We start from the raw sequence: 22187 nt of genomic DNA, 5'->3' as shown, positions 1-22187 counted from the left end.
ATATGTGCTTAGTTCAAATTTCATTAATAGGGTTTAAAATCACTTTAACCACTTGCCGCCTGCCATATAGCAGAATGACGGCGGCAAAGTTGTTTCAGTATCCTGACTGGGCGTCATATGACGTCCGCAGGATATTAAGCCAAAGTGCACCCCGGCAATCGTTGTTGCGGTGTGTCAGTCTGACACACCGCAACTCCGATCTAGGTAAAGAGTCTCTGATGGAGACTCTTTACCACGTGATCAGCCATGTCCAATCATGGCTGATCACGATGTAAATAGGAAGAGCCGGTCATCGGCTTTTCCTCACTCGCGTCTGACAGACACGAGTAGAGGAGAGCCGATCGGCTGCTCTCCTGATGGGGGTCTGTGCTGATTATTTATCAGCACAGCCCCCCTCGGATCTCGCCAAGGACCACCATCATGCCACCCAGGACCACCAGGATGGCCATACACACTAGACCACCAGGTATGCCCCCCTAGACCCCCAGGGAAATACCAATCTGTGCCCAGGCAGATGCCAATCAGTGCCCACTCACAATGCCTACCACTGCCAGTGCCACCAGGGATGCCTATCAGTGCCGCGTATCAGTGCCCATCAGTGCCACCTATCAGTGCCCATTGGTGCCCAGCAGTGCCACCTATTAGTGCCCAGCAGTACCACCTATCAGTGCCCATCAGTGCCCACCAGTGCCACCCATAAGAACCCATCTTTGAAGCCTTTCAGTGCCCATCAGTGTCGCCTATCAGTGCCCATCAGTGCCCACCACTGCCACCCATGAGTGCACATCAGTGCCACCTATCAATGCCCATCACTGCTGCATATCAGTGCCACCCATCAGTGCCGCATATCAGTGCCCATCGTCAGTGCCACCTCATCGGTGCCACCTTATCAGTGCCTGTCAGTGCTGCCTTATCAGTGCCCATCAGTGAAAGAGAAAACTTATTTACAAAATTTTATAACAGAAACAAAAGCAAAACTTTTATTTTTTTCAAAATTTTCTGTCTTTTTTTATTTGCTTAGAAAAAAATAAAAAATGCAGAGGTGATCAAATACCACCAAAAGAAAGCTCTATTTGTGGGAACAAAATTATAAAAATTTCGTTTGCGTACAGTGTTGTATGACCGCGCAATTGTCATTCAAACTGCGACAGCGCTGAAAGCTGAAAATTGGTCTGGGCAGGAAGGTGTATAAGTGCCCAGTATTGAAGTGGTTAAGTGAATTAATGTATTGCTGGTTAGTTTAACTGAATACTGAGCAGTTCTGGAAAGTAGCCAAACCTCTTATGCCCTGTACACACGGTCGGATTTTCCGACGGAAAATGTGTAATAGGACCTTGTTGTCGGAAATTCCGACCGTGTGTAGGCTCCATCACACATTTTCCATCGGATTTTCCGACACACAAAGTTTGAGAGCACAAAGTGCCATGCATGCTCAGAATAAATAAAGAGATGAAAGCTATTGGCTACTGCCCCGTTTATAGTCCCGACTTACGTGTTTTACGTCACCGCGTTCAGAATGATCGGATTTTCCGACAACTTTGTGTGACCATGTGTATGCAAGACAAGTTTGAGCCAACATCCGTCGGAAAAAATGTTAGGATTTTGTTGTCAGGAATGTCCGATCAATGTCCGACCGTGTGTACGGGGCATTAGGATTTTTGTTGCACATATACCTGAAAATAGATATTGTATTGTATGGGTGTCATTTATTAAATTGTGAGGGGTAAGGACAGCCCGTTGAATTTTTTTTGTACATATGCAACTGTTCCATAAATCAGGACCTGATTTCTCCCGACATAAATGGTAGGCATATAATGCAATGTACAATGAAAATACATTACCATGCAAGGTACCAAAATAAATATACATTACTTGAAAAATAAATGATCACACTTACTGTGTACTATTTACCTTTCTTCCTTAGCTACATGATTATAGTAATTCCACATAATGCATTTCAATGTTTGTGATATCACCTTATTATCAGCAGAAGACAGTAAATGACAGGGTTATGGGAGACATGGAAAGAGAAAAGAGGATGGTGTGACAAAGGTTAGGAACAGCAGAGAGAAGGATCGAACTGTGATATGGAGAAAGAAATAATAGGTTACCAAGATATAGAAGACGAGAAGGGTTAGGGGACAAATAGATTTAAAAACATGGCAGCAAGGGAACTCTAAGAATGATAGAAGACGCCACCACAAACAAGAGACAAAACAAAATAGACACATTTTAGAAAGTGGTTACTAAGTTAAATTTTTTCTCTTTGTAATTCCATATCTGATGTTAACAGTTGTCTCTGCCATACCAAACTTTCCTTCAACCTTAACTAGTTTAGAAGAAGCAAAGCTTAACCACTTGCTTACTGGGGTACTTAAACCCCCTTCCTGCCCAGACCAATTTTTAGCTTTCAGCGCTGTCACACTTTGAATGACAATGCGCAGTCATGCTGCACTGTACCCAAATGAAATTTTTAAAACTTTTTCACACAAATAGAGCTTTCTTTTGGTGGTATTTAATCACTGCTGGGATTTTTATTTTTTGCTAAACAAACAAAAAAGGATGGAAAATTAACCCCTTAACGACCAGCAGGTATAGCGTAGGTATACCATACGAAGCTATACGTCGGCTCGCAGGATCGGAATAGCAGGCGCGCGCCGCCGGAGGCACGCGCCCGCGGGGGTGCCGATGCTCGTGGCCGACGGTCTTGATGACCGCCGGCCACGAGCGATCGTGAGCACGAGAGGTAGAACAGGGAAGTGTGTGTGTAATCACACAAATCTCTGTTCTGTTCTGAGAGGAGTGACAGATCGTTTGTTCCTATTAGCTAGGAACCACGATCCGTCACTTCCTCTAGTCAGTCCCCTCCCTCTACAGTTAGAAACACGTAGCAGGGAACACAGTTAACCCCTTGATCGCCCCCTAGTGTTAACCCCTTCCCTGCCAGTGACATTTTTACAGTAATAAATGCATTTTTATAGCACTGATTGCTGTATAAATGCCAATGGTCCCAAAAATGTGTTAAAAGTGTCCGATGTGTCCGCCATAATGTCGCAGTCCTGATAAAAATCGCAGATCACTGCCATTTCTAGTAAAAAAAAAAAAAAATTATAAAAATGTTATAAATTTATCCCCATTTTGTATTTTTTCAAAATTGTCACTCTATTTTTGTTTATAACGCAAAAAATAAAAACTGCAGAGGCAATCAAATACCACCAAAAGAAAGCTCTATTCGTGGGGAGAAAAAAAAGGACGTCAATTTTGTTTGGGTGCAGCGTCGCACGACCGCGCAAATGTCAGTTAAAACGACGCAGTGCTGAATCGCTAAAATTGGCCTGGTCATTCAGCAACCAAATCTTCTGGGGCTGAAGTGGTTAAGAAAAAAAAAAGTTTTCATAGTTTATTATAAAATTTTGCAAACAGGTAATTTTTCTCCTTCATTGATATGCGCTGATGGGGCTGCACTAATGGACATTGATAGGGTGCACTGATGGGCACTGATGGGCTGCACTGATGGGCACAGATAAGACAGCACTGATAAGGCAGCACTGATGAGGCGGCACTGATGGGCCCTAATAGGTGGCATTAATAGGTGGTACTGATGGGTGGCACTGATAGGTATCACTGATAGATGGCACTGATGAGAACTTATAGATGGCACTGTGGGTAGTGGTAGGCGGCACTGTGGGTAATAGTAGGTGGCACTGGCAGGTGGCACAGGTGAGCACAGATGAGCTGGCGGCTGCTTTCCGCTATTGGGACCGATGTCCCTCTGACAGCCGCCGGTGATCGGCTTTTTTTTTCTCCTCACGCTATCAGCATGAGGAGAAAAAATAGCCAATTACCGGCTCTGTTTACATCACATGATCAGCTGTCATTGGCTGACAGCTAATCACGTGGTAAGGGTCGGGATCGACCCCTTACTCCGATCTGTGATCAGCCGAGTCTCCTTGACTCGCTGATCACAGAGCGTGCCGCGCGCACCCTGCAGGGGATGCGCAGGCTGCTCGAGCACAGGAGAATGTCTATTGACGGCCTTGCGGCAAAGTAGGTCCATGCTGTAGCCATCAAATGGCTATAGCGCAGACGGGAAGGGGTTAAAGAAGTCATTAAAAACCCATAAACTCTACACTTCAATAATACACCAAAACCTTCATCCATGAAAGAACCAATGATAGTGTCCTTGCCCACCACCTTAACAGAAATATGTTAAATCTTAAGCAACAGATGCTGTGGAAAATTGTCATTTCACAAAGTAAGAGAAGCCCGGAGCAAAAAAATAAAATAAAATAAAAATAGCGGAGGGCTGGCATGACAGGGGAAACAGGGTACAGTAAAAATGAAAGGGCTCACCCGATTGGGGGAGCCTGGGGGAGGAGGGGACATAGTTAGTTAAAAGGAGCTGGCCCCTCCCCAGCGTCACTACAGCGTGCAGGAACAAGCTTGTGCAAGCTTGCCACGAGCGGGAGACATGGCCGATGTGGAGCATCTGTTGGCTCAGCTGCGGGCTGAGGCAGCGGCCACAGGAGCTGGGTGGCCTCATGCACAACTAGCACCGGTGCTGCGCGAGCAGGCCTCAGGTTCCTGTACCAGGGGAAGGAGTCCTCGCGAACTCGGAGGTCCAGGCCTCCGGAGTGCTTCTCCCCGGACTTCTCCCCCAGAGCTCAGCGTCATGCTGGGAGTCCCGTTCAGGCCCCTTCGGGACCACCTGCGAAGCATTCTGTTGTGTTTGTTAGTGGGGGTCCCCCCACAGACGGAGCTTGGCAGGCAGGTGTTCCGGGAGCACCGGAGCAGCTTCACAGCCCGTCCGGCGGCAGGAGACGGAGCGTGCGGGTACCGCCCCTGGTGATGTGTCAGCGGGGGGCGGAGCCTCGGCAGGGGGAGCTGTTCAGCTGCGGCTGCCGGGCCCTCCACTGCAGCGGCCGGCAGCTCTACAAGTACCAGTCGGAATCCGCCGAGCTCTACACCGCGGAGAGAGGCAGGAAGGAAGACTACTGAGAGCCCCCGGGGACCGGGCAAGGTGGCGAAGAAATCAGTGGGTGGATCCGGTGTGAGGAGGCGGGGCCAGCAGCCACGCAGATCCTTGGCATCCAGGGATGCTTCCCCTGGAGGGCTGTTGGTTGGCGGTGACGAAATGTCGCTGGGAAAGTCTGAGGGTGAGCTGTCAGTGTCGGAAGAGGAGGAGGAGCCCCCAGGACGGTCGACAGTGATGGAGGCGGGACCTTCGGCTGGTGGGACCCTTCCTAGGAAGCCTGGTAAGTCCATTGTAGCCTTTTCTGGTTCTATACAGTCTGAGGGTGAGGAGGAGGTGGTTACTAGGGGTGGGCCTAGGTCACAGCGGAGGGGTCAGACACGCCCAGCGTTAGGGTTTCCCACGGGGTCCCTGTCCCCCCCGGCTAGTTTGTTCCGCGGTCACACTGCTGCCGGGTCCGATACGGGGTTGCAGAGGATTCCTGGTGGGTTTAAGGGAACTAGTCAAGCAGTTTGAACCGGGGACGAGCACACAAGCCAGTCCCTTGGCGGCCTGGGTTCCGCCGATGGGGGGGCGGTGGCAACAGGGGCTCCCGGGTCTGGGGTGGCTCCCCCCACTGTGGCGGTTGCCACAGTGGGGGGGAGCCGATGTGGAGATCGCGGAGCCAATGTGGAGATCGCGGTGCTGGCTGCGCCAGCAGGTAAGACGGCGGTGGGGGACAAGACTGGGACAGCGGGGGAGGCTGCTAGCAAACAGGATTAGCCAACGCAGCAAAATGTGAAGTGTATGTGTGTTTTGAGGGGCCCCTAGGAGCTCACCTTAAACCAGAGGTCCGGGAGAAAATTTGGAAAGGTGAATATGTGGAAATGTTCTCACTGCTGCCGCTGGAAAAGTTCAATCTGGATAGGGTCAAGCCAGAGGAGACCAAGAAGGAGGATGAGGAGAAGAGGTGGTACAGACTGATCCCGCAGACTTTCCCTAACTGGTTACAGGCTTTCGCCATAATGGCGAGCATGATTGGGGAAAAGATCCTCCGAACACTGTTCGGCGCTCTTTTGTTACCTAGATGGCATCGGAGAGGCCTACAGAGTCTACGGCACTGCCTGGTTGAGGTACGACGAGCAGTTCCGGCAGCGAAGAGCGATATGCCTGTCCTTGAGGTGGGACCACAAGGACTTTAGTTTGTGACCTTGGTGTGGGCTCCAAACCAGTTTTTCAAGGGGGGTTGGTGGAGCTTCTACCCCTGGACAATCGGCCTGAAAGAAGAAGGAAGTCTGTTGGCAGTACAACTAGGGTTCTTGCAAGTTTGGGGGGGCTTGCTGATACAAGCACAGGTGCCCACCCCTTGTCCCGCTGCTTCAAGCGAGGTAAGGGTCCTACCGGGGAGTCTGTTAACAAAAGGGACAAAGCCAGTGAGGGTGGAAAGGATGGAAGGCCCTTTCCCTTCGTTACCTTTAGCAATTTTGGTAATCTCTCCCTTGGGGGTCATGCCGAAGAAAGAGCCCAATAAATTTGGGCTTATTCACCACCTTTCCTGCCCGAAAGGTGGGTCAGGCAATGATGCGCAGGCCCGGATTTACTCCCTTTGCCGCCCCAAGGCCGGGTCCTTCAATGCCGCCCCCCCCACACACACACACACACACACACACACACACACACACACCATTCTCGTCCTTTATCGATGACTGCTACAATAGATCAATTAAAAACATATCTCCATACACGAGAACACTGAAAACAACTGGCTTTAATTGTACTTCAGGGTAAGCGCGCGGGGTAACAATTTTTCGCGGGCAATTTTTCAGGGCAATTGCTGGTGTTAGTGCCTCAATCATCCCCGGCACCATGGTTGGTATGGTGTCAGGATGATTGAAGCACATTATTTCTATCATTACATTGTAATGTAAAATGAAATAGTTCAACTCACCATAATGCAGAATCATTGGGAGTCCTGAGAGTGTCACTTGCCACCATCGCTTGTCACTTGCCACTATGCCTGCCACCAGATGGAGATGTCACTTGCCATGCTGCCACCACATGGGGATGTCACTTGCCACACTGCCTGGCTGCCACCAGATAGAGATGTCACTTGCCACGCTGCCTGCCACCACATGGGGATGTCACTTGCCACGCTGCCACCAGATGGAGATGTCACTTGCCACGCTGCCACCAGATGGAGATGTCACCTGCCGCACTGCCTGGCTGCCACCAGATGGGGATGTCACTTGCCACGCTGCCACCAGATGGGGATGTCACTTGCCACGCTGCCACCAGATGGAGATGTCACTTGCCACGCTGCCACCAGATGGAGATGTCACTTGCCACTCTGCCTGCCACCAGATGGGGATGTCACTTGCCATGCTGCCACCAGATGAAGATGTCACTTGACACACTGCCTGGCTGCCACCAGATGGAGATGTCACTTGCCACGCTGCCACCAGATGGAGATGTCACTTGCCACACTGCCTGGCTGCCACCAGATGGGGATGTCACTTGCCATGCTGCCACCAGATGGGGATGTCACTTGCCACGCTGCCACCAGATGGGGATGTCACTTGCCACGCTGCCACCAGATGGAGACGTCACTTGCCACACTGCCACCAGATGGAGATGTCACTTGCCACGCTGCCACCAGATGAGGATGTCACTTGCCACGCTGCCACCAGATGGAGACATCACTTGCCACGCTGCCACCAGATGTTGATGTCACTTGCCACACTGCCACCAGATGGAGACGTCACTTGCCACACTGCCACCAGATGGAGATGTCACTTGCCACGCTGCCACCAGATGTTGATGTCACTTGCCACACTGCCACCAGATGGAGACGTCACTTGCCATGCTGCCACCAGATGTTGATGTCACTTGCCACACTGCCACCAGATGTTGATGTCACTTGCCACACTGCCACCAGATGGAGACGTCACTTTCCACACTGCCACCAGATGTTGATGTCACTTGCCACGCTGCCACCAGATGTTGATGTCACTTGCCACGCTGCCACCAGATGGGGATGTCACTTGCCATGCTGCCACCAGATGGAGACGTCACTTGCCACGCTGCCACCAGATGTTGATGTCACTTGCCACGCTGCCACCAGATGTTGATGTCACTTGCCATGCTGCCTGTCTGCCACCAGATGAAGGAGGGCGGAACAGCGGTGCTGGCAATGAGAGATGTCATCTCTCTCCCCCCGCCGCCGCACCGCTGACATTACTTCTTAATCTTTTTCAAAAATGGCGCCGGGCGGCGAAATCATGCTACTGCGCATGCGCCGCCCGGCCGAGCGCATACGAGTTTTCCCGAGCGCGGCCGCTTCAGAACTGCGCATGCGCAGTAGTGGGCGGCTCGCGGCCATCTTTTCTAAGGGCACCGGTGCCCTTAATCAACTTTAACGAGCAGCCCGAAAGGGGGGGGCGGCCGCGAAGTCGCCGCAGGAGCGGCGCCGCCCCTGCACCACTGCCACCCCGAGGCCTGGCCTCGGTGGCCTTATGGCAAATCCGGCCCTGATGATGCGATTGACTGCGAGGTGTGTGCTGCAAGTTACACTTCCTTTGATGCGGCTGTTTTCTGGGTGCAACATTACGGACAAGGCGCGATGATGACCAAATCGGATATTGAGTCTGATTTTAGACTGCTTCCTGTTCATCCAGATAGCTTTCAGTTGCTGGGATGACATTGGGATGAGGAGTTCTACGTGGATCGCTGCCTTCCCATGGGATGTTCGATCTCATGTGTACTATTTGAGCAGTTCAGCTCTTTTGTGGAGTGGGTAGTTCGTGATGTATCTGAAATGAATTCTATCATCCATTACTTAGATGACTTCCTTTGTGTGGGCCCGGCCTCCTTCAGGATCTGCGCTGTGCTACTGACTACGTTGGAACACATCGCCGATCGTTTTGGCATCCCCTTGGCCCTGGATAAGACGGAGGGGCCAACCACAGTTCTTAGTTTCTTGGGTATTGTGTTGGATTCCAGCGCCATGGAGTGCTGTCTGCCAGATGACAAGCTGGTTGCCCTCAAGGAGGAGATTCGGAGTTTTGTGGGATTGCGCAAGGTTCATCTTCGCAAACTGCAGTCGTTGTTCGGTAAGTTGAATTTTGCGTGTCGTATCCTACCAATGGTTAGAGTATTCTGACAACAGCTGTCAGCAAGTACGGCGGGGCTCACATCACCCACTCATTTTGTGCGCCTGGTAAAGGAACATAGGAAGGATTTGTGAGTGTGGCACTCTTTTCTGGAATCTTTTAAAGGGCAGGCATTGTGGATGTCTGGGCCGGTTAGTAACCTCGACCTGGAACTTTACACGGATGTGGCCGGCTCGAAGGGTTTTGGGCCATCTTCCAGGGCCAGTGGAGTGCAGGAGCCTGGCCGCATTCGTGGAAGTAAGCAGACCTTCTTCCGTAATTTGGTGTTACTGGAATTGTTTCCGGTGCTGCTGGCCGTGGAGTTGTGGGGTGAGTATTTCAGGAATCTGAAAGTACGCTTCCACAGGGACAATCTAGAGGTAGTACAGGTCATCAATAAGGTCTCAGCCTCGTCGCCACCGGTGGTGCGACTGCTCAATCACTTGGTGTTTTCAGATGTCTGAAGTTAAATGTTTTTATTTAAGCTGTTCACCTCCCGGGAGTTGAGAATGTCATAGCTGGCGGTTTGTCTCGCTTTCAGTGGGACAGATTTCAGGAGTTGGCGCTGGTGGCAGAGCAACATGGGGTTCCTTGTCCCGACTGGCTGTGAAGGATTTCCTTGGGGTTGTCTCTGGATGGATCAGAAGGTCAGTAAGTGAGCGGCGACTGGCTCTAGTGGCACGGAGTTTTTTGGCTGGGCGGTGGGGTTGTGTGGCGGGGGGTAAGCTCACTTGCTGGTTGCTGCCTGGCTTACCGGTGCCCATCGATGCTGACCACCAAACTGACCTACCTGACATACACACACTGACCTACCTACCTGACACACATACACTGACCTACCTGACACACATACACTGACCTACCTGACACACATACACTGACCTACCTGACATACATACACTGACCTACCTGACACACACTGACCTACCTACCTGACATACACACACTGACTTGCCTACCATACACACACTGACCTACCTGCTTGACATACACTGACCTACCCGACACACACTGACCTACCTGACCTACCTGACATACACTGACCTACCTGACATGCACTGACCTAACTACCTGACACACACTGACCTACCTGACACACACTGACCTACCTGACACTCACTGACCTACCTACCTGACACACACTGACCTACCTGACACACACTGACCTACCTACCTGAAACACACTGACCTACATACCTGACACACACTGACCTACCTGACATACACTGACCTACCTACCTGACACACACTGACCTACCTACCTGACATACACTGACCTACCTACCTGACACACACTGACCTACCTACCTGACACACACCACACACTGACCTACCTACCTACCTGACACACACTGACCTACCTGACCAGGAGACAGACTTCATGTGTCCAGGTCCTGCAGCAGCAGCTCAGCTGTGGTGCTGGTGCGCGAGGCAGCCAGAGGAGAGGAGGAGAGCCACGAGCCGCCCGCCCAAGTGCCGAGCAGAAATCGATGTGGGGCGGCGGCCGCATTGTAATTCCCGCTTTCTGGAGCCTGCAGCGCCTATGATGGGCGTCACGCGTCCTGCGGTCCTGCCATTGGACCAGTAGGACGTCCACTGGGACCTGCTATGTGACTCGGCCGCCGGCACCGCTTGAGATCAGATCGGTCCCCGCTCAGCGGCTCTCGGGGCTACCAATAAAATTGGGCACACTCGAGACCCGGGGCTTTTCGGGGACCCATTCGGTGCTCCAGCCGACCCCCAGCCCCCCCTTGACTTTACTGGTCGGTGGTAATGACTTGGGAGTAAGGTCCATGTTGGACATAACACGGGATATCACATTTGATTTCCTGCAGCTCCGCATGGCCTTCCCGGAGATGCTTAATGTGTGGTCTGACATCATAGCTCGGATGACTGGGCGATTGGTCAGATCAGTAGAGAGGCTCATAAAGCTTGTGGTTAGGAATAGGGGGCTGGTCATCAGGCACTTAGAGCTAGAGGTGGATACTTGGAGATATCTTCAGGGTGACGGGGTACACCTCAATGCGGTGGCGATTGATATGTGGGCCCTGGGTTTGCAGGATGGCATCCAGAGAGCGTTGAGGGTGTGGAGGGGCACTCAAGGGTAAGGTTTTTCCTTGGGTGCTGTGGCGGGTGTTGGTCTTTGCGGGTGAATGAAGACACCTTGGATAAGGAAGAGTTCAGGACCCATCGGTGGTATGGGTCCCGCTGGTGGTATTCCAGTTAACAGTGGTTTAGCTGGAAGTTGATTAATGGGTCCACTGTGGTCAGTGGGTTGTCTCCGAGCTAGTATGTCGACTAGAGGCCTATTATCATATATAAAAGGTACTGCAGTGCATTATTAAACATATAGTATTTTGGGGTTCCTGCAAAGATCAACGCTAGTATTGACTGATGCTAATGAAAAAAAGGGGATGTTGGAGCAGATTTTATATGTACCAGAAAAGGAATACAAAATATTATTAGAAAAATAATTAAATTATTATACATAGATATAAAAAAATAACAATATAACATTAAAAACAGATATGTTTTTAATGTTATATTGTCAATTTTTTATATCTATGTATAATAAATTAATTATTTTTCTAATAATATTTTGTATTCCTTTTCTGGTACCTATAAAGTCTGCTCCAACGTTCCCTTTTTTTCATTAGCAATTTCATATGGTTGTGGTACCCCCTTGGCCCTTTCTTTATCTATATAGTATTGACTGATGGTTTTTTGGTAACAGATGTTTTACAGTTATGTTAATTTAAATTAATTTTGTTAATAAAAGAGACTGTTACCGCCAAAATTTACTCCAACTTGGTGTGGTCTCTATTATTGGGTAATGGTGTGGGGGTTGGAGTATGGGTTGGTCTGGCAGTTATGTGAAGGATGGTACATCTGTTATACAATGGTCAAGAGAAGCCCGGAGCAAAAAAAAAAATAAGATAAAAAATAGCGGAGGGCTGGCATGACAGAGGAAACAGGGTACCGTAAAAATGAGAGGGCTCACCCGATTGGGGGAGCCTGGGGGAGAACGGGACATAGTTAGTTAAAAGGAGCTGGTCCCTCCCCAGCTTCACTACAGCATGCAGGAACAAGCTAACGGTGGTTGAGCTGGAAGTTAGTTAACGGGTCCACTGTGGTCAGTGGGTTGTCTCCGAGCCAGCATGTCGGCTAGAGGCCTATTATCATATATAAAAAGGTACTGCAGTGCATTATTATTATTATGGTATTTTGGGGTTCCTGCAAAGTATTGACTGATGGTTTTTTGGTAACAGATGTTTTACGGTTATGTTAATTTAAATTTATTTTGTTAATAAAAGAGGCTGCTATGGCCAAAATTTACTCCAACTTGGTGTGGCCTCTATTAATGGGTAATGGTATGGGGGTTGGAGTATTCACATTCACATTTTGCTTTCACTCCTCTTCAGTTCTGACTTCTCCTTGCAACCCCCCCTTCACTGCCTCCATCTTCTCCCCCCTCCTTAAAAGCTCCACTGCCTTCCACATGTCTTACTTTTGTTGCTCTATTAAGCTGTACCACCCAGCCAGCTCTAGTACCTCCCTGTACACTGTAGGTGGCTCCACCTTTCTCACTTGCAGGGAGATCATCCAGGGGTGGTGTCGGCATCTGCACTGTACCCCGGGCACCTGCATCTCCCTTGTCCCCATCCTGCACTCAGGAGATCAGATCTGTGGGAGCCGTTGGGGGACAAGCTGTCACTTTTACAGGTGTTAGGGTTAGGCAAGGAGCAGAGGTGGTGAAAAAGCTGAAAAAATGCCCTGTATCTCATAGATCTCTACAATACTGTGCCTGTGCAAATACCTGAGATCCATGAGATAGCCTAGTAAGTTTAACTAAGAGGATAACATAGCAGGAACCCTAATTTACCTTTTAAAAATAAAAGGAGCACATATCCTACATAGAAGAACATACTGTATGCACAAAGATTTTTCATACAAATGAAAAGCTTATATATTCACAGTTCCTAGGCAGAAATGCTAAACAAATGCCAAACTTATACTGCAACACTAAATGTGATAGGGGGAACCAATCAGTATAAAAGGCACTACTTACCTTACAATGGCCTCTACCATAGGGTAAAGGACAGCTGTCTAAAGTACTGTAGATCCAAACTCAATCACTAAAATCTTATATAAGCTTTAATATAGTAATATAATTTCAAAAGCAATTCTCAGGGATTGTGGCAGAAATGCGCTGGTCTGGTGGGGGAAGGGGGGGGGGGGCATAGGCTAAATGAAACATATATCAAGCTAAGGTGTGTAGTGACACAGGACAGAATACTTCACAGAGGAACGCTGTATGTTATACTACTGCACACGCTATACCGCTCATCTATAAGCCAGAGTTCCTTCATAATGTTGACTTTCACATGAATCCGGCCCAGCCTCTTCCTGGGCATTGATGAGCACGAACACGAGAGGAGAGAAGAGGTAACCCCCCATGCTTGTGCAAGGCGAGGAGGCCCCACCAAAATGGTGATACCACCATTAAAGCCTTTATTCTGCCACTTTCTGTTTTAGGGTGACAACTAAGGATGAGCTTGGTTTCGATCTAAACCCAGAAGGCAGCTGTCAGTGCTGGGCCAATGAGCTGTGGGTGGGAGATTTCCAGCCCCACATCTACATGTATACAAGGGGAAGAAGATGCCTGTGACATCATTGACCTAATCTGGCCAGATGGACATATTAGGACAATTACATTGACCTGGTCTGGTCCGGGCGGAGCGACAAGAAAAATTATGAAGGGTTCTTGGTGTTGTATTTCATAGGTCGCATGTGGAGGAAGGCGTGTCGGTGTCGACTTTGAATATTACATTGGAGTTGTTGGCAATTTTATTAAAATTGAAGGGTGTAGGGATTGCACAAAATAATTTTTAATATGGCAGGCAGCCATGGGCTACCACAGGGGGCATCGGCAGGCGGATGCTGTCGCCCAGTGTCCTTTGAGTTGTCGGGTTCGTTGTTTCGGGTGCTTCCGGATGTGGAATTGTTGGAGTATGAGGCTCTCTTGTTACAGACGGCAATTTTCTTTGGCATTTTTGGGGCACTGCGGATTGGGGAATTTGTTTGTTCATACAGATGGGGGACTATGGCTTGCAGTCGCTTGATGTGCTATGGTGTCACGTATAGGTAGGTTTTTTGGATAAGATTCAAGACTGATAAAGCAGGGCGTGGTGTGTGGGGGGAGTTGTTCAGCATTAACGGGCCTCAGGCTTGTCCAGTGTGGGTTGTTTCATGAATTTTAGGAGTTTTTTCGCCCGGGGCGCATCGCAGATGGGTGTGCGCTCTCTCGGTATCAGTTCAAGGCGGTGTTTAGGAGATGTTTGGTGGTCTGGGGACTTTGTCTGTCCGCTTTTGCTTATCATTCCTTTTGTATTGGGGCTGCATCTGAGGCATTGAGTTGGGGGTTGGCGGTGTACCGGTATGGGGAATCTCAGCGATGTTGCCTGTATGTACATCATCATTTGTATGATTTATGTTAAGTCATTGTGTGGTTTGTGCTTGTATGATGTCATGTGTGTTGCCTCTGTTTTGAGGGGGCTGGTTTTGGTGTTCCCGCTTCTATGTGTGTGGTGTTTTGTCAATTTCTCTTTACAGGGAAGGGCTCCTACCTGATCTGGATAATGGGCCACTCATATGTCCATTGGGGAGCGAGGAGAACTGATGTCCGGCCTGAAGGACGTCAATTGGGCATTCCTAGGGAGGAGGCAGTGGTCCGTTGAATTGGTATGACCGGCCTATTAGGGAGCAGAGTTGTCCTGAGTTTGAGCGTTATGCTCGGCTCGACAGAGCACCAGATGTGTTAGTGTTCATGCTGGGGAAAATGATTTGGGGTCACGGTCCATGAGAGAGCTGATATGGGATGTTAAATTTGACTTTCTTCGGCTCCAAGTAGAGTGCGCGGACTTGTTAATAATATGTCCGACATGGTGACCCATTCACAGTGGAGATGGGCTAGGTCAGTTATGGACATTTAACAAGGGGCGAGGGTAAAGTTTAATTGGGAGGTGGCATGTTTTCTTATGCGTAATGGGGGTTTAGCGGTACGCCATCATGAGTTGGAAGTGAAACCCTGGAGATATTTGCGTGGGGACGGTGTTCATTTGAATGCTGTTGGTTTTGACATGAGGTGTCTGGGTCTAGAGGAGGGTATCCGGAGGGCCCTGAGGGTGTGGAGGTCCACCCAAACCTAAGGTGTCAAGTTTGAGTGGTGGTGGCGGGGTGCAAGGTCCTTTTAGGTCATATGGGCACTTAAAAGGTATGGTGTAGGGACCCGTCTGACGTACGGCTCCCAGCTGGTATGGGTACTTGCTAGTTGTCTCTGAGTCGGTGGTTTTGTGACTGGAGGCCTGAGAAGTGACTAGCAGGTACGGTTATGGTTTTTATGCCTATTGGGCCCTTGGGCTCCATTATCTTTAATAAAGCTGTATGTTATGTTTTGAAAGGTTATTGACATGTTAATTATTGCTATTTGTATTTGTTAATAAAACGGCTGCTATGGCCAATTTACTCCAGTTATGTGTGGTGTGGTCATTAAAATTAAGAGGGGGTGGGGTTATTGGTATAGCAGGTAACAAGCCATGGTTAATACTATAGTCAAGAGAGGTCCGTAGTATGCCCCAAAAGCAATAAACGAAGGGCCAGCATGACAGGGGTTAATAGGGCTTGAAACTGGGAGTAATTGTAAGATGGGAGGGGAGTACATGGGTAGGTTTTTGTTAGGGCTTTACTGAATGGTTTAGGAGATATGGGTGGAGCTCTGGGGGGAAGTGAGCTAGGAAGGAAAAGGGGTGGTGATTCAGTTGCAGGGGAAGAGCCGGTGAATCAGCTTCCCACCCTCCCACCCTACATTTTTTGGGGAATTTGTCGTGTTGTTTGGGAGACTTGAGAGTCCTTTTGAGCAGGAGGTGGACTTGGCGGGGTGCAAGGTCCGTTTAGGTCATATGGGCACTTAAAAGGTATGGTGTATGGACCCATCTGAGGTACAGCTCCCAGTTGGTATGGGTACCTGCTAGTTGTCTCCGAGTCGGTAGTTTTGCGACTGGAGGCCTGAGAAGTGACTAGGTACTATTATGGTTTTTATGCCTATTGGGACCTTGGGCTCCATGATCTGTAATAAAGCTTTATTTTATGTTTTGAAAGGTTATTGACATGTTAATTATTGGTATTTATATTTGGTTAATAAAACGGCTGCTATGGCCAATTTACTCCAGTTATGTGTGGTGTGGTCATTAAAATGAAGAGGAGGTGGGGTTATTGGTATAGCAGGTAACAAGCCAAGGTTAATACTATAGTCATGCAATTATCTAAGATATACAGTGTTTAAGCCAACTTAAGGTAGTATTATACCCTCAGCATTTTTTAGCTTAACACATTGAGCACAACAAAATAAACATTCCCCAGTAAACTATTTGTTACAAGTTTTACCTCAGCACTTGCAGTTTTCAATGCTGCTGGCTCTGCCTCTCTCAGTTCTGCTTTCCTGAACTTCTGGTCTTTACAGTAAAGAGTTAACAGTGGACAGGGCAGTCTCTAGCCAGTCTGTTAGCTTGGAGAAGGTGGGGGGGAGCAAGGAGGAGGAAGCAAAGGAGAGTCTTGGCATCCTAGGATATGGGGCTGTGTGTTTCTGTAGATGCACACAGTGAAGGAGAGACACAAGTCCCTGAATGCAAGGGTGGTACCATAGCAAGCTGCAAGAGAAAGGAGTCACCCTAAACAGTAAACCTAGAGCAACATTCATAATACCAGCTTAAACTGGAACATTGGAAAGGATTAAAAGATAAGGAAGCTGCATATTCAGTTATTAAATCAGCTGCTGAAAGTGCTTAAAGTGATTGTAAACGATCACCTTGTAAAACCCATTCAATTTAAAATAGAATTGAAAGGCAAAACTTGTATAGATGTAAAAATACATTATAAACATCCTTTTTTATAAGTGATCATATGCCCTCTGTTCTCAGCTACATAAGAGCTGGGGGGAGAAGCAGCAGCACATTGAGCTTCCCAGTGAATGGCTATGCAGCAGGGGAATGTCAGGACAAGTCTGATAATTGGAGGAGAGCACATTGAGTTACTAGCATAGCTGGGGAACTGACCAAGCTAGGCTTTCCTGCTTGGATTGGTCAGTTTTTAATAAGAAAGCAGAGGGACTGGCAGTAACATCAGGGATTTCACACAAAGGAAGCAATGCAAAGAGAACTGGATACTTTCTCATACAAGTACATGGTACAGCAGACACATATCAGGACTATGAAGTTTTGGGGTAACAAATGCTTTAAAGAAATGGGGGTTTAATATCACTTTGTGTTATTCGGTAACGGTTTATCTACTGTAACCTATTAACTTGCCTTATGACTCCATTTAGCCCAAGAGCAGAAATGTGTGTCCTTGACTACTGTGTCTGTATAGCAATGCTTTGAATAAATACGCTGCTTTGAACTCCGTCTGTGATGGATCGTCTTTTCTGAAAGGAAAAGGATAAAAAGGATAGGATAAAAGAAGAAAAAAATGTCATTCACTTAGGGTTTCCTTCTACTTTTATTTTCTTAAACCAAATCTCCTTTAATTTTTTAATCAATTTTATTAATGTGAACAATTCAAGATATCAGATTGTAGGGGGGTGGGGGGGTAATTATCTTCTAGGAGAAAACAGAAAGGGGTACATCCAATTCCTATTGGCATCTCTGATTAAGAATAAGTCTTTTTAATGAGTGAATGAGTGTGATTGAGCTCTTTGCCGTACCAAGCTAAAGAGTGGGAGTCCTTAATGGGAAATATACAGAGTGGAATGATAGATGAAGGGGGACATGAATGACACAGAGAAACCGAGAGGGAGATAAATGATAGTGTAAGTTAAGGCAGAAAGGAAGAGTGACACTCAAAGATAATGTGATAAAGTGAGAGAATATATACCAGAGCAGGAGAGATAGCAGAATGAAAGGGTGCAGAAAATATGAGGGAAGCAGAGGGAGGGAGGGAGATGGCAGTGAAGGAATGATTCAGAATGGAAAAAAAAAAAAAATGGAAGCAAATCCTGGAGAGCAAGGAGAGATGAGAGGGAGGAGTATGAGAGATATGACAAGGCGGATGATGAGAGTGCCTGGGGGCGCAGACTGCTGATTAGAGATTGGCACTGCAGTCTGCTGATTGATTCTTTGGAGCTGGGGCTGAAAGAGACTCTGTAACACTCAACTTCATATACCGAGATATGTATCTACTCACAAGAAACCCAAAAGCCAGCTGAAGAGCAGTAACTTGCTCCATTGTCCCTACGAATGAGATAAACACTATTTTCTGTGGCTATTTTCCGCATGGCAAACATCGGTAGTAACAAGTTCTCTGAAAATTTCTACTGGCTGGGGGGGGGGGCAACACAATCAAATCCTAAATTAATTGGAATACCTTAGGTAAACATAGACTGAATGATATGATATTTTTTGGATCAGTTCATGATTACCTTTTCTTACTCTCTTTGTATAAGCACAAATACATCACAAAAGAAAAATAAATCTTACACAAAAGTCCCCATAGCCAGTCTTTGCTAAAATTAAAAAAAAAAAACCATGTATACATGAAGTGTACAAATATACATGGAAGGTTTCTATGTAAGTGAAACTTTTGGCCACCATCATTTGTTAAGTGACTGATGACCATCTTGTTATCATCACCCCCCCCCCCCCCTCCAAGATTTACAATTCTTACACAATCTAAAGTCAGGAGGTGATCACCCCATGTAATTCAGGCATCTGGGGGTTAAGCAGATAGGGATGCAAGCTGGAAGTGATAAAATATTTAGGATGAATATTAATGCTCCTCGGTTCTGACCTTCACCGCTCCCAGACCTTGCTTACAGCTAGTCTGCAGTCTGCATCCTAATGAGAACGATGATGGGGGGTGGGGGCTATTTGTATTGGAACGATACCCCCAAGTGTTAAAAACATATGGGTCAAAGGTCAGAGAAATATTCTAACTTAAAAGCTATACAGTAGATTCTCTCTTTTCTTCAATTCATCTATATAATTGCAATATTTTGGATCATTTATTACGTCCGAAAAAAAAATTGTGCATTGCTTTTACATGTTTTCAGATGCCATAATGATCCCTTAGATTTTGAACATATATTACATTTTGTTATATATGCTTCAATCTCTGGTCCTCCACAGCAATCAGAACGTTAACAGTGTTATTAGTTTATTTCTTTATGGGTGCTCACCATGCTTACACTATGAAATAAAAGGCAATAAAATCATTGTATTATTGTGCTGGTGTGCACAAAGTTACCTCTTGTTGTACCATCTTATTATAATAATGACTACAGTAGTACCTTGGATTACATGCATAATTCGTTCAGGAATCCAAGTAGAGAGAGAGTATCACCGCTCCAGGTGGGTCAGATCAAGGTAAAAGGCATCTCCTTCAGTCTACAAGTCCAGGTGCTGGCAATGCTATGGCAGCTAGACATCAAGGAAATTCTGGACAGCCGCACACCAAAGATATTTGCCTTTATTCAATAAGGTGTCATCCAAAATACAGGCCACAGCAAAGTGGAACAAATCTTACGCGTTTCGCACTACAAGGAGTGCTTAGTCATAAGCTATGACAGCTCTTTGGAGCACTCGTTATATCAAAGCGTCGAGTTATAATAATATTTCAATAATATTTTTTTATTATAACTGTTCATTTGGTGAGCTGTGGGCCAGTTTTTTCCCATGTAACCATGCAATCCAAAATTCTCTGCCACTCTGCCACTTAAATAAACTTGAAAAAGGTTTTAGCTGTAAGGAACATAGTTGCGCTTGAAAAAGAAACTTGCTGATGAAGATGATAGTGCTCCTCTCTCCTGCTTGCCCACTTCTGATACTTCCGAAAGTGTCGATCTCCTGTGTGCCTCTCTGTGCTCAGTGGTTCCTCCTCAACATCACTACTGTGGATTATGTCAGTTTCTGAACAGACTTCAGGGGAGGATTGCTCTTCAATGGAGAGGTTGTCAGCTGTGCAAGAAGGGGAGGAAGTATTTACCATCTGTGCAGGAAGTTTATTTAAGAGCAGCAGTTGCTTATGTCTGGGTTCATATATATGCAAATTGGGTGCGTTTTTATCTGCATCCAATTCGCATAACATGTGAGTGTGACCGGCTTTTAATGAAGCCGGTTCACAAATGTGCGGGACGGCCACGAGGCAGTTTGGAAAAGAAAAGGGTCCTGTGTGTTTTTGGGTCCGATTCAGATGCGAATTCAGGGAAAAATTCACACCTGATTTGCACATGTACCGGTGAACAGAAACGCACCGGAATGCAAACTGCAGCCGCATATATGTGAACCCACGGGCCTTACCATATACACAATACAAAAATCGCAAGAAAAATTTAGTCCGACGAACAACCTGCCGATTTTAGGATCGTTAGCATGGTGTTTTCGACAGCCGATTCCGTTTTTTCGTCGGACAAAAGCTGCATGTGCAGACTATAAAATTTTTGTCGTATGTGAACTCAACGTCTGATTTTCGTTTAACCACTTGCCGACTGCCGCACGCCGATATATGTTGGCACAATGGCAGCGGTGGGCAAATAGACGTACCTGTACGTCTTCTTTAATTTGCAGGGCTAGTGGGCATGCGCGCCGCATACAGCGTGACCGTGCCTGCGGGTCCCGCGGACTCGATGTCCGCCGGTGTCCCGCGATCGTGTCCCGGAGCGGCAGAACAGGGAGATGCCTATGTAAACAAGGCATTTCCCTGACATGACAGGGATCTACTGCTCCCTGTCATCGGGAGCAATGATCGCTGTCATGTCAGTGGTAGCCCATCCCCCCCACAGTTAGAATCACTCCCTAGGACACACTTAACCCCTTGATTGCCCCCTAGTGTTTAGCCCCCTTCCCTACCAGTGATCGCTGTATAAATGACAATGGTCCCAAAATAGTGTCAAAAGTGTCCGATGTGTCTGTCATAATGTCGCAGTCATGATAAAAATCGCAGATCGCCACCATTACTAATAAAAAAAATTAATAATAAAAATGTCATAAATCTATCCCCTATTTTGTAGACGCTATAACTTTTGCGCCAACCAATCAATATACACTTATTGCAATTTTTTTTACCAAAAATATGTAGAAGAATACATATTGGTCTAAACTGAGGAAAAATGTATTCTTTTATATATTTTTGGGGGATATTTATTATAGCAAAAAGTGAAAAATATAGCTTTTTTTTCAAAATTGTCGCTCTTTTTTTGTTTATAGCGCAAAAAAAAAGACCACAGAGTTGATCAAATATCACCAAAAGAAAGCTCTATTTGTGGGAAAAAAAGGACATCAATTTGTTTTGGTGTAACGTCGTACGGCCGCGCAATTGTCAGTTAAAGCAACGCAGTGCCAAATCGCAAAAAGTGCTCTGGTCAGGAAGGGGGTAAAATCTTCCAGAGATGAAGCAGTTAATCAGTATGGTTTTTGTATGAAAAAAATCGTAAGAGCAAGACTACCCATGCTCAGAAATGAAAGAACACATAGAAAACTAGTCAACACATTACGTCACTTCTTAAGTTGTATTCTGTCGTACGAGAATTTTCGCATGGTGAGTAACCTTTTCACTTTCGACATGAGACTAGCATGCAACTAAAAAAATGGATGAATGGACATCTGAAAATCTGATCGCGTGTACGAGGCTTTAGGCTTCATGTACACTGGCTGCTCCTAAACTCATGTTTAGGAGCTTTTGCCGTTTTTTTGCCAAAGCCCCTAAACGCAATTCAATAGAAGCCTATGTGTCCATGTACACATAGGCTTTTAGCAGAGTTTAGGTGCAGCCACGTTTAGGGGGAGTTAAACCTCCCTCTCCTGAATGCAGAAGAATCGAGTTCAGGAGAGGAACGTTTTGGCCAAAGGCCGCTGACTGCGGCAAAAACTCATGTAAACTGGGGTACCGGTTTACACACGTTTTTGCAGTGTTTAGTATTTTTCCATTTCCGGCATCAAGGGGAGGTTACAGTGCTTCTCCTGTGTATTAATATATAATCATGTAATAATTGTAAATAAATTGGATGAAAAGCGTCTTTCCTACCAGGAAACTAATCAGCG

Source organism: Aquarana catesbeiana, linkage group LG02 (assembly GCF_042186555.1).
Source record: "Aquarana catesbeiana isolate 2022-GZ linkage group LG02, ASM4218655v1, whole genome shotgun sequence".
Taxonomy (NCBI): domain Eukaryota; kingdom Metazoa; phylum Chordata; class Amphibia; order Anura; family Ranidae; genus Aquarana; species Aquarana catesbeiana.
Note: the sequence above shows the minus strand (reverse complement) of the source record.